An 11,017-nucleotide genomic window follows, 5' to 3' on the forward strand; every position below is an offset into this window, starting at 1 on the left:
AAAGTTAGGAACTACACAGTCTCCCAGAGAATCTCTAGTGGGCCTGGCTTTGCTAACGTCTTTATGCAAACCCACTGATTCCTCACCTAAGAATTCTGATCTTTGAGCTATTTTTTTTAAAAATGATTTTCATCATCTAAGCCACTGTTCATAATAATTTACTTCAGCAGGAAATTAATACAGTATCTTACCAGAAATAATTTAAGAAAGGTGTGGCAAAAATGAAAAATGGCAGCTGTGCGTTAGATTTTCTGTTGATATACATAATATAAAAACTTGGAGAGGAACACATGGTCCCTGCCAGTCAGGTAGCTATTGCAGGTGCTGGACCTAGGCCCTCTACACATATGTAGCAAATGTGCAGCTTGGTCTTCATATGGGTCCCCTAGCTGGAGCACTAGATCCTGTTCCCCTAGCTGGATTGCCTATTTGGGCCTCAGTGGGAGAGAATGGGCTTAATCCTACTGCAAGGTGATGTCCCAGAATAGGGTGGTATCCAAGGGGTACTTCCCCTTCTCTGAGAAGAAAGGAGGGGGTAATAGGGGAAGGAATTTGTAAAGGTGGAGCTGGGAGGAGGGAAGAGGGCTGTGATTGGTACATAAAGTAAATAAATAAAAGTAAAAGCAAGAAACAGCTCTGATAATAGAGGCAAACATGCTATAATTAGTAAGAATAAACCAAGCTTTTTGTGGATTATTTGTAAGCCACCCTTTCCTGTCTTTTCATAGGTATCCCATAGTCTGAAGACCACTTGAACTTGTAGTGAGTTTTCTGGCTTTTCTTGAATGTAAGGTACACAGAGAAACCAGATTCATATACTAGCTGGCTGGAAGAACAAATCCATGATAATTATTGGAATATTTGTAAATGATTGATCCTATATTTGTGTACAAAGGAGATGAATCTGGCGACACACCAGCCAGGAAATTGTACTAACTCAGGCTCCTGAAGCTTGAGCCTACCTTACAGTCAGCTTGCCAGTGACCCTGGGAGTGAAAAGAGTCCAATACAGGAAGTCTTAAGACAGTCAAAGCTAATTCTGGGTGTTAGGATCTGACATGATGAAAGAAAAGGCATTTAGGGGTGCGTCTAACTGTATCAGGGATATTAGGAACTGGATCAAATATGAGGAGTGTAATTAGGTTAGGTGATTTGATGTAATAAAGAATTTACCTATAGATAAAACTCATTTCCTCTCAACATTAGGTCAAAAAAGTATTAAATGCTATTTTTAAATGTCCATCTCTTGATTTGCAATGACTTTCGATTTGGGGCCATCATAATGAATAAACTTCTGGGCTTGTTTTGTTTGTTTTGGGAACTGGGATTTGAGCCTAGAGTATAGACTATGCTATTCTCTATCACTAAGCTATATCCTGGTGACCCTTCTATATTTTATTTCGACACATAGACCCACAACGTTTTCCAGGTTGACACTGAACTCACTTTGTAGCCCAGGCTAGCCTCTAAGTTTCAATTCTTCTACCATAAGCTCTGGAGTCATTAGGATTACAGGTATGTGCTATTAGGCCTGGCTATTATCAGGGGTCTTGAAGATGGAATTCTTACTTGATATAAAGTGGTAGAATATAACTTACACTCTTTGAATTGTAACTCCTTATCCTGAATGGGAAGCACCAATGATATCAACGCCCATTTTGTTAGACTGTTGAGATGAACATAGAGAAGGTAGTGTGGTACCTGAGACATTATCTGAGAATGGTATTTTTTGCTGTCCTTAGATTGCTTCCTGTTGGAATGATTCTTATTAGGACATTGTTTTAGATTTGTCAAGAATCTAAAACACCAAGCATTCACTGAACTGTCCTCAGGATACACTACCTTGTTCACTCAAATATCAGGAGTTCATAGACACTTTTGTCTTTGGGAAGTCTTTCTGTACTGAAAATATTCACTATCTTTGCTGCGCATGAATAAAAGTTAAGGCCTGTGTTGTGTCGGATACTGCCTAATGTCATATTTACTACAGACTCTCCAAGCTGTACTTCTAAGGTACATTTCTGAGCTCAGAGGTTCTCAACCTACCTAATGCTATGACCCCTTAATATCATGGCTACAGAAACTTATGTGACTTTTCTAGGGAGACAAAGCAAGTCTGGAGCTCAGGAAGCAAACCAGATCTGCAGATAATATTTTGTATCCTCAACCTCCTCTTCTGCGTTACTTTGTTTCCCTTTATGGAGATGTGGTTGCAACTTGGAACCATGTAGCAGGCACTGTCATCTAGCAGAATGTCCCTTAATCATTTCCTCAATTTTATACCATGAGATGGCCAGTCATTTTTGCTGTTTGCATTCATTTTTAGAAAAGGAAGAAAATTTATAAACATAGTTTACTATACAAAATACAGTGATAGAAAATCACACAGAGATCATCCGACTAAGCTGTGGTTTTGTCTGTCTGTCATGCAGATATGCACACTAACCCCCAAAACAAGTGACTCAAAGATACAAGTATTCAGAAGAAAAAGGGCTATGTCTCACTCCAAGCCATTTCCTTTCCTTATTTTCTTTGTATTTCCAGGCCTTGGTAGACTTTGTTTTTGAGACACTTTATTATGACACTCCCTATTTTTAAAATGTGGCTTAGTCAATAGAGTTTATTTACAAATTCTTTGGAAATAATATAATGCCAGCCACACTAAAGTGACATTCTACTAGTCTTAAATTTTATTTTATTCTGTGTTCCATCTGCAGTGTTTCGGGTTTTAGAGAAATGTATTTTTCTTTGACTATCTCCCCTTAGTAGTAAACAAATTCTGTTTGTTTTCCATGATGTAAGAGCTTACAGCAAAATGCTTCTCTATACCATCCAAGGCGCCATATCTTGTGCTTGGAGAGGAAAATTTGACCCAGAGCTCCCCAATGCCCCACAATAAACAGTGTGAGCTTTCTGGTTAAAGTTGTTACTACTGGGTTCAGGGACTGTGGAATTCTGATTTTCAGATGTGTAAGTTTTTCTTTCTTGACCCCAGTAGATGTGACCCCATTTCAGGAGTGATATCTGATATCCCTGGCTTAAACATAGAGCAAAAGTGATCTGTGGTATACAACACAATGCTTGAGCTGTTTGGAGACATTAGATCCGGCCCTGTCCAAGCAGTGGATAAGAATGGAAAGTCCAATAAATGGTAGTGGATATCATAGCAGTCTGCAGCTCAGGCTGTTAGGATTTAATAAAACGATGATGGTAAAATAAACGAGTAGTGGAGGTCAGCCAGAATAAGATAATTGAAACATTAGGATTTAATGAGATGATGTCTATAATAGTCTTAAGTGTAGGGCTGTGCTCCTTGTTAGCTCTCAATAAATGACATTTACTGTGAGCACCAAGGTCAAAGTAGGAGCAACAGCAAGTGTGTAGAAGATGAACAAATGATATCCTGATTTTTCACTTTATATAATGGTGCTTTCTAGAAGCCTTAATAGGCCCCGTGTTAAGAAAGAGGAGTGGTTAATAAGTGACCCTGATTAATCAGATATTCAAGTATGGATCGATGCATGCACTCAGGTAGGGATGACTCTTTATTTCTATCCTTGTTTGCAGATGCCAGAATTAAACAGAAGTCTTGATTCATATGACTGAATATAAAGAAGGAAACTGTTTCCTTCACTTGACTGATAAGAATCCATCAGCTCACCCTCTGATCCATTCAGTCTAAATCAGCTTGAAAGAGTCCTAGGAATGTGGGTGTTTAACAACCATCCCGAGTGATTCCTAGAAACTACCTACACTCTTCTTAGGAGATGTGGGAATGTGGCCAGTGCTATCTGGAGGAGCTCGCTACCTCAACACTTGCTCTAAAATTTATAAAGCCTGGGCATTTCTACTAGTAAGGGAGCCACTTTGCCCAGTCTCAGTCTCAGTCTTGGTGAGAGTTCACTTGTATTTGTAAAGGACAGAGACATTAGAGTAATGTTATTTAATAACTCATGATTCTGCAGGATGGCTTTGGGATGGGTGGACCAAAGGATAAGGTATGGATAGATGACCTCATATTATTTCTTATAGACATGTGATTCTATGAGGCAGATGCAAATTTTGTACACTATCCCAACCCCTACCCTTTTTTAAAAAAAAACCTTTATTTGTCAGAAGCTCATGAATCATGAAAACCCAAAATTGACGTACAAATGTCAAACTGGAAGCCATTTTTCTTTTAGTCACAACAATTTTGTGGAAATATGACTTAAGCCTTTGTGTCTCAAAAGATGAGCTGGATTTCCCTAAGGGAGAGACTCACAAAAGCCCAGGAAATGGAAGATTCATTTTGTATTAAATACTTGGAAAAAAAGAGCAGTTTCAATCCATTACTCATAACTAAATGCCAAGGGATGATGTTCCTCCTGTTGTGAGTTTTCCAGAAAGATGAACTGTCCTTTGATCTAACACATATCTTCATTCCACTCTGGACTCCCACATTTTTCTAAGTGTCTGTGTCATTTCTTCCAATCCATCCTATTTTCCTGTCCCAGAATAATCTTTCCATTTTTTCTTTTGCAAATAATCAATGTGAATCCTAAACTTCCAGAGGCTCCCACTATGGTTACAATAAATTATGCCAATGACTTCTAGTACCATGGTAACAGTACATGGGGGCGGACGAGTGACATGACCTCACGAATCAGGACAGGCAGCATCTCAATCCCAAAGACCAACTTATTTACTTCATATCATAGGCATGATTCTTCTTTAGAAGTGACAGGATTGTCTTGATTGAGAACGAAAATGTAACAATTCACAAAACAGAACACCAATTCATAGGACTTGTTACCTGTCTATGCCTGCCATAGCAGTGCCCATGATCCTCTGCTACACCCTGTTCTCTGTAGCCTTCTTTTACATTAGACCTTTGTAATTTCACTGAATACAAAAGGTCCACTCTAAGCAACTCCAAATGTTTGAATCCTAAGTGTTTCAGATCTCTTGAATGAGGAATGGGGAAGGTTTAAGGATTATCAGACCCAGTTGGAAACACTGGCTTTAGTTGGGAGTAACACCTAGGAAATGGAGTTCACTGGAAAAACAATGATTCTGGGTAAACAAGATAAATAGATTCAGCTATTATAATGTAGTGTCTTAGTAACCAGCACCTATGAGCTTATGTTATGCTACTCATTAAATTTGAATAGAAACCACATGTCATGTATGTTAGACTTTAGAGCTTTTCCTGTGCAATTTCTCATGCTTCCACCACATGTCACTTACAGCTCTCTACCTATCGTCTCCAAGCTGATGCAAGGGATATGACCTCTGTGGGGCTGCCCTGGGGTTCAAGACATAACCCTTGATGACTTTGCTGGGTTTGTTAAACTAAAATGGCACTTGTGCATGCTGGATGGTTCTAGTAATTCCACTTTCAGTTACGTGTACCATTTCCTCCAACAGATTGAACTGTTTTCAGGAAAGATGCTCTAGACAGAGTTGCTGCTGGTTATTTTGATGCCTAAAAATCTGTTTTACTATTTTATACTTTGGGGATGGGGTGGAAAGCCAAGCAAGAGAGCCATAAAGAATTAGAGCTTAGTTGTGGGCCACATCAACAATCACGAGTGCACTGAGAGAAAATGCTGGGTTACAGAAAGGATAACAGCAGTTCATCTGCTGTGTTAAACTGAACTAAAATAATGGCTTCGAATAAGTTCAATGTATTGGAAAAGAGATGCTCTGGGGCCAGCGATCTCTGTATTTGTAGCCACTGTTGAAGTTTCCCAGTTCTCCAGGTTTTCTGCCTTCTTCACACTCTTTTCTACCCTCAATGGATAAACACTTTGTGTTTGACTGTGACCATTCCCCAACTTAAATTAATGAAATATTGCTAGGTGTGATATACATATGTATAACCACAGTACTTGGAGGCAGAGGCAGAAGGGTTGGGGAAATTTTGAGGACAGACAGATACGTGGTGAGATGTCATTTTTAAAGTAGAAGTAAAGTCAGAGATAGAGGCAGAGGTAGAGGTGTATAGAGAAAATCAATGGAAGACTGACTAGGTTTACAGATGCTGATGGTTTATAACTGTGTCTTTTCTTAGAGCTGAATATGAAATGCAACCTCTTGAGTCCTCTACTTTGTCACTCAGAACCTTTTTTTTTACTATAATAAAAAAAGATTAAGATAGCACAGTAAATAAGACTTAGCTAGAATAGAGAATAGGTTATATAAATAAAAACCTCATAGAGTGTTTTACTGAGGCATACGGAATATGTGTCTAATGCTATTTCCTTATATTAACATTATAGTTTATAATATGATCCTATTAATAATACATGGTAATATACCTATGTCTTACATGGGCAGGAGAAGATAACAGATATAGTCTGGTAGGGATACTTTTTAAACATCCAGTCCATTCTTTCACACTAACATTTGAAGAACAACATTGACTTAATACATTTTTGGTCTCCACTGTGGTTCAAATTCCCAAGTTCAAATTCATGGATTGACCCTGGGCTCCAACCACATAGGTAGCAATGAATAGCCTAGTAAGAGCACCAGTGGAAGGGGGGAAGCCCTTGGTCCTGCAAAGACTGATCCCCCAGTGAAGAAGGTAGGGGGGGGGAGGTATGGGGGAAGAATGGGGAGGGGAAGCCAATCGAAGGGAAGAGGGAGGGGTTAGGGGAATGTTGGCCCAGAAACTGGGAAGGGGAATAACAATTGAAATGTAAATAAGAAATACTCAAGTTAATAAAGATTAAAAAAAATTCCCAAGTAAGAAAATTCACTGGAGACCTGGGATTATAAAACAAATAAGTGGCCCTAGATCTAAAAGGAGACAGCAATCATAGGGACAGAGGACATCCACACGCAAGTGTCCCAGGAGAAGATGGGGCTCAGTGCTAGGAAGAACACTTCAGCTGGTGAAAATTGAGGACAGCTGAAGATGGGCTAGTGGGTCATTGTCAAAATCCCTTAGAGCAACAAAAGGTGGAGGCTTCCTCCACAGTGTCTGCTTCTGTGAAGCCCTCTGAACGCTCCCACAAGGTGCTCAGACAGTGTAGAGAGCCGTACAGCCTTAGAAGAAGGAGGAGGAACAACAGCCCTAAGTGGAGAATAAAGTACCTACTTAATAAAACAAAACTGTTAAGCCATCAGGGAAACAGGCAAGAACTGCAGGCTTTATGATATCGGTGATCACTCATCAAAGCCGAGAGCAGAAAAACGAGGTACAGGGAAAAGAGTCTTTCTGGAAAGAGAGACGGGATTCAGGGCTGAGCTCACAGCTTCAAGAATTGAAAAGGCCACACACATACCTAATGCAGAGCCTTAATGAGAACACCAGAGACTGTGTGTGCCTCCCACTCACCCAGTAATGCCAAAAAGCTTTGCTTATCTAGCAGCAAACTCAAGAAAGAACAGAGCACATTGGTGTGCTGGAAAGCCTCTTTGAGGAAAGCTCCTGTAAAAGGCCAAAAACCTTAAAAAGGCATTGCTCTCGTGGACAGCCAGCCAACTACAAAGAAATACCATGTGCAGTAATGCCAAAAGATGACCAAGAGATCCTGTTATTTGGATTAATATGCTTATCTAGTTCAGCAAACTCAAAAAAAAAGAACAGAGCACATTGGTGTGCTGGAAAGCCTCTTTGAGGAAAGCTCCTGTAAAAGGCCAAAACCCTTAAAAAGGCATTGCTCTCGTGGACAGCCAGCCAACTACAAAGAAATACCATGTGCAAAGTGTTTCAAAGACTGTGCTGCATTGAGTGTAACTGTAGCAACAAGAAAAAAAGATGACCAAGTAGATCCTGTTATTAAATGGATTAATATGAAGCCCTTCATTCTAGTTCCAGCAAGAGGGAAAAAAGAAAAGGTAATCACCAGATCTACAAACTATGCAAGCTCCTGCTCACTTACTGTTATAGCCAATGTAGCTTTTAACAAAAACTTGAAGCATATGAAGAGGCAAGAAAAGAATAAAAATAAACAAGTATAAACACACCCTACAAAATTCCCAGGCCACAGAATAATCACTAGAAATAAGTTCAAGACTTAATAAAAGGTGACAATCATTAATGGCGTGTGGCACTGGATAAACGATAGAGTCAACCAATTAATGGGGTTAGGCATGGTGGTGGATGCCTGCAATCTCTGGAGGCACAGACAGGGTGATCTTCAATTTAAGACAGGCTCAGTTACATAACAAGTTCAAGGCCAGTCTGGACTGTATAAAACCTTGTCTCAGGAAACGAATGTGCTCTGTTGAGACGTGGCTCAGCTGAGTTGGTGAAAGTCCTGGGACCTGAGCCTGCCTAACTTATGACCTGAAATCACTTGAAGCCAGATATGGTGACACATACCTTTAACCTCAACACACATAATCTAAGAGGGGAGCTAGAGACAGGAAGTGTGGAGGCCAATTAGCCCAGAATATATAGCACAGTTGCAGAAATAACAGAGAACTTGCCTTAGCAAGATAAACGGTGGAGTTAGTTCTTCTAACTCCACGGCCGAAAGTTGTTCGCTCATGTCCACATGCACACCACGGCATGAATGCCCTTTCACTCACACACGCCATCACAATCAACATCATACCTTCTTAAACTGATAAAAACCAACCAACCAACCAGTGAACAATCCAAGACAAATGCAAATTAATGGACTAGAACAGAGACCTAGAGCCAGGTGCACACATATAATGTCAGGTGTAATATATATATATATATATATATATATATATATATATATATATATGCATGTATGCAAATGTAACTCAATGGTGAAATGCTAGCTTTCACAAAGAATGCTACTGGGACAAGTAAAATTCAGCATACATTCTATAAAATTTAATGTAGTTGATAAATCTGAAATATAAAAACTGTGAAAGAAAACAGAAAAAAACATTTTACTTTGAATTTAGTGTGGGTATTGGAATATAAGGTGTATGTAAGCACTTGGACACATGCTCATTCACACACACACACACACACACACACACACACACACACACACACAACCTGAGTATGACCTAAACCTTTAATCCAATACTCCTGAGGTAGAGGCAGGAGAATTGATACAAGTTCAAAGCCAGCCTGGTCTTCCTCCAAGGAAGTTAGTGCTACATACGTAGAGAGACCCTGTCCCACAGAAAGAGAAGGCATTTTGTGATTTTTCAACAACAACTCAAAGTTTTGTTTTTGTAAACTCACAACAAATACATTAAAACTAAAACACAGACTGAGAAATGATACTTGAAAACCACTGCAGGCTAAAAGGCTTGTACCAAGCATATTTAAAGAACTCGGGCGCAAGGGTTGGGGATTTAAAAAAACTAACCAAAAAAAAAAAAAAAAAGCTCAGTGGTAGAGCACTTGTCTATGCAATCGCAAGGCCCTGGGTTCGGTCCCCAGCTCCGAAAAAAAAGATAAAAGAAAAAAATAAAGAACTCGTAAGGGAAACCTAGAAAAAAGGAAATATAATTAAAATGAGCAAAGTATCTGGACAAAAAAACCGCTGAAGATTCATAGATGGCAAGAAATATATGGAGAGAGGGCTAGGGAGATGGATCAGTGGTTAGGGTACTGTTGCTCTTCTAAATGACTGAAGTTTGGCTTCCAGCATCCACATTAGGCAGCTTCCAACCTTCTGTAACTTCAGCTCCAGCAGATCTGATCTCTCTGACCTCCACAGGTGGCTGCATGCACCTACACATATCCATGTACAGACCCAGAGAAATGTGCACGTACTTATGTATCTACACATGTATATTTACACATATAAATATATATGCATGCATGTATTTACTGACTGTGTCCATTGACAAAGGCCTAGACATAGTGACATCTCAGTGACAAGGTTGTACCTAACACCCTGATCCTGTTTTCCAAATAGTGTTTTAAAAGTTTTATTCATTGAGTGTGTGTGTGTGTGTGTGTGTTTGTGTGTGTGTGTGTGTGTGTGTGTGTGTGTGTGTGATGGTCTATGTATGCCACTGCACACACATGGAGTTAAAAATGGGCCCTCTCTTTCCACCTATACTTGGCTTCCAGAGATTAAGCCAGCCACTAGGCTTGTGTGCCAAGTACTTTTACCCGCTGAGCCATCTCACTGGCCCTGAAACATTTTTTTTCTAAATATAATTTTTAATGAAAGGAAAAAAAACCTGATTATAGGCCTGAGGAAAGAGAGATTTTTTTCCAGAATTATAAGTATAAAAGGGAGAGAAAAATCATGACTGGAATTTTTCTCTTGGATGAGACAATACTTGGGATAAACCAGCCCCTAAAGAGGCTCATCCAGTGAGAATCTGAGTAATTTTGCCTCGATGCCTCCAGCGAATCTGGTGCCTCTGGCCTCCACAGGTGGCTGCATGTACCTGCACAAATCCATGTACAGACACAGAGAAAGGTGTACATACTTATACATCTACACATGTGTCTTTACACATGTACATGTGTAAAATGTTCAAATTCAAGAAGCTGCTTGGTTTAGGTCATTTTATTTTTAAAATCTTCAGTCAAAGAACTGGGGCTCCCAAGGACTGGATGCAGACTACTAGTCAATCCCGGAATCCTTGCCTTATCCTTCAATATTTGACTTCCACAACTCTGCCTTAGTATGGCAAAGGTGGGGTCCTGTTCCCTAAAGTCACTTGACTTTGCCTTGGCTTTTTATTTGTTTAGACTTAAGAGTCTGTGTAACCACAGCATGAGATTTGGGTCAGTGTAACATTCTAATGCCTAGGACAGGGGGAAACGGAGGAGATGTAAGTGGGCCCTATTTTCAAGGTCACATCTTGGAAAATGAAATTAATATGTCAGTGCAGCCCATTAGGTTTGTCATTCCATCAATCCTAGAGTGAGAGAACGGAGGTCACGTTCAGTACCTTGACACTAAATTGAAAGATAGGTGTGTGCAAATGGAGACAGAGTAGGAAGCGCCATTCAAAGGAGAGTAAATTATTTTACTTCCCCTCTTTCTGAAGCTCGGAAGTCACCTTTGTGCATTCACTCCAGCTGCTCTAACAAATGTCACAGGTGGTCCGGCAGAGAATAGCGGAA

Source organism: Rattus rattus, chromosome 1 (assembly GCF_011064425.1).
Source record: "Rattus rattus isolate New Zealand chromosome 1, Rrattus_CSIRO_v1, whole genome shotgun sequence".
NCBI lineage: Eukaryota > Metazoa > Chordata > Mammalia > Rodentia > Muridae > Rattus > Rattus rattus.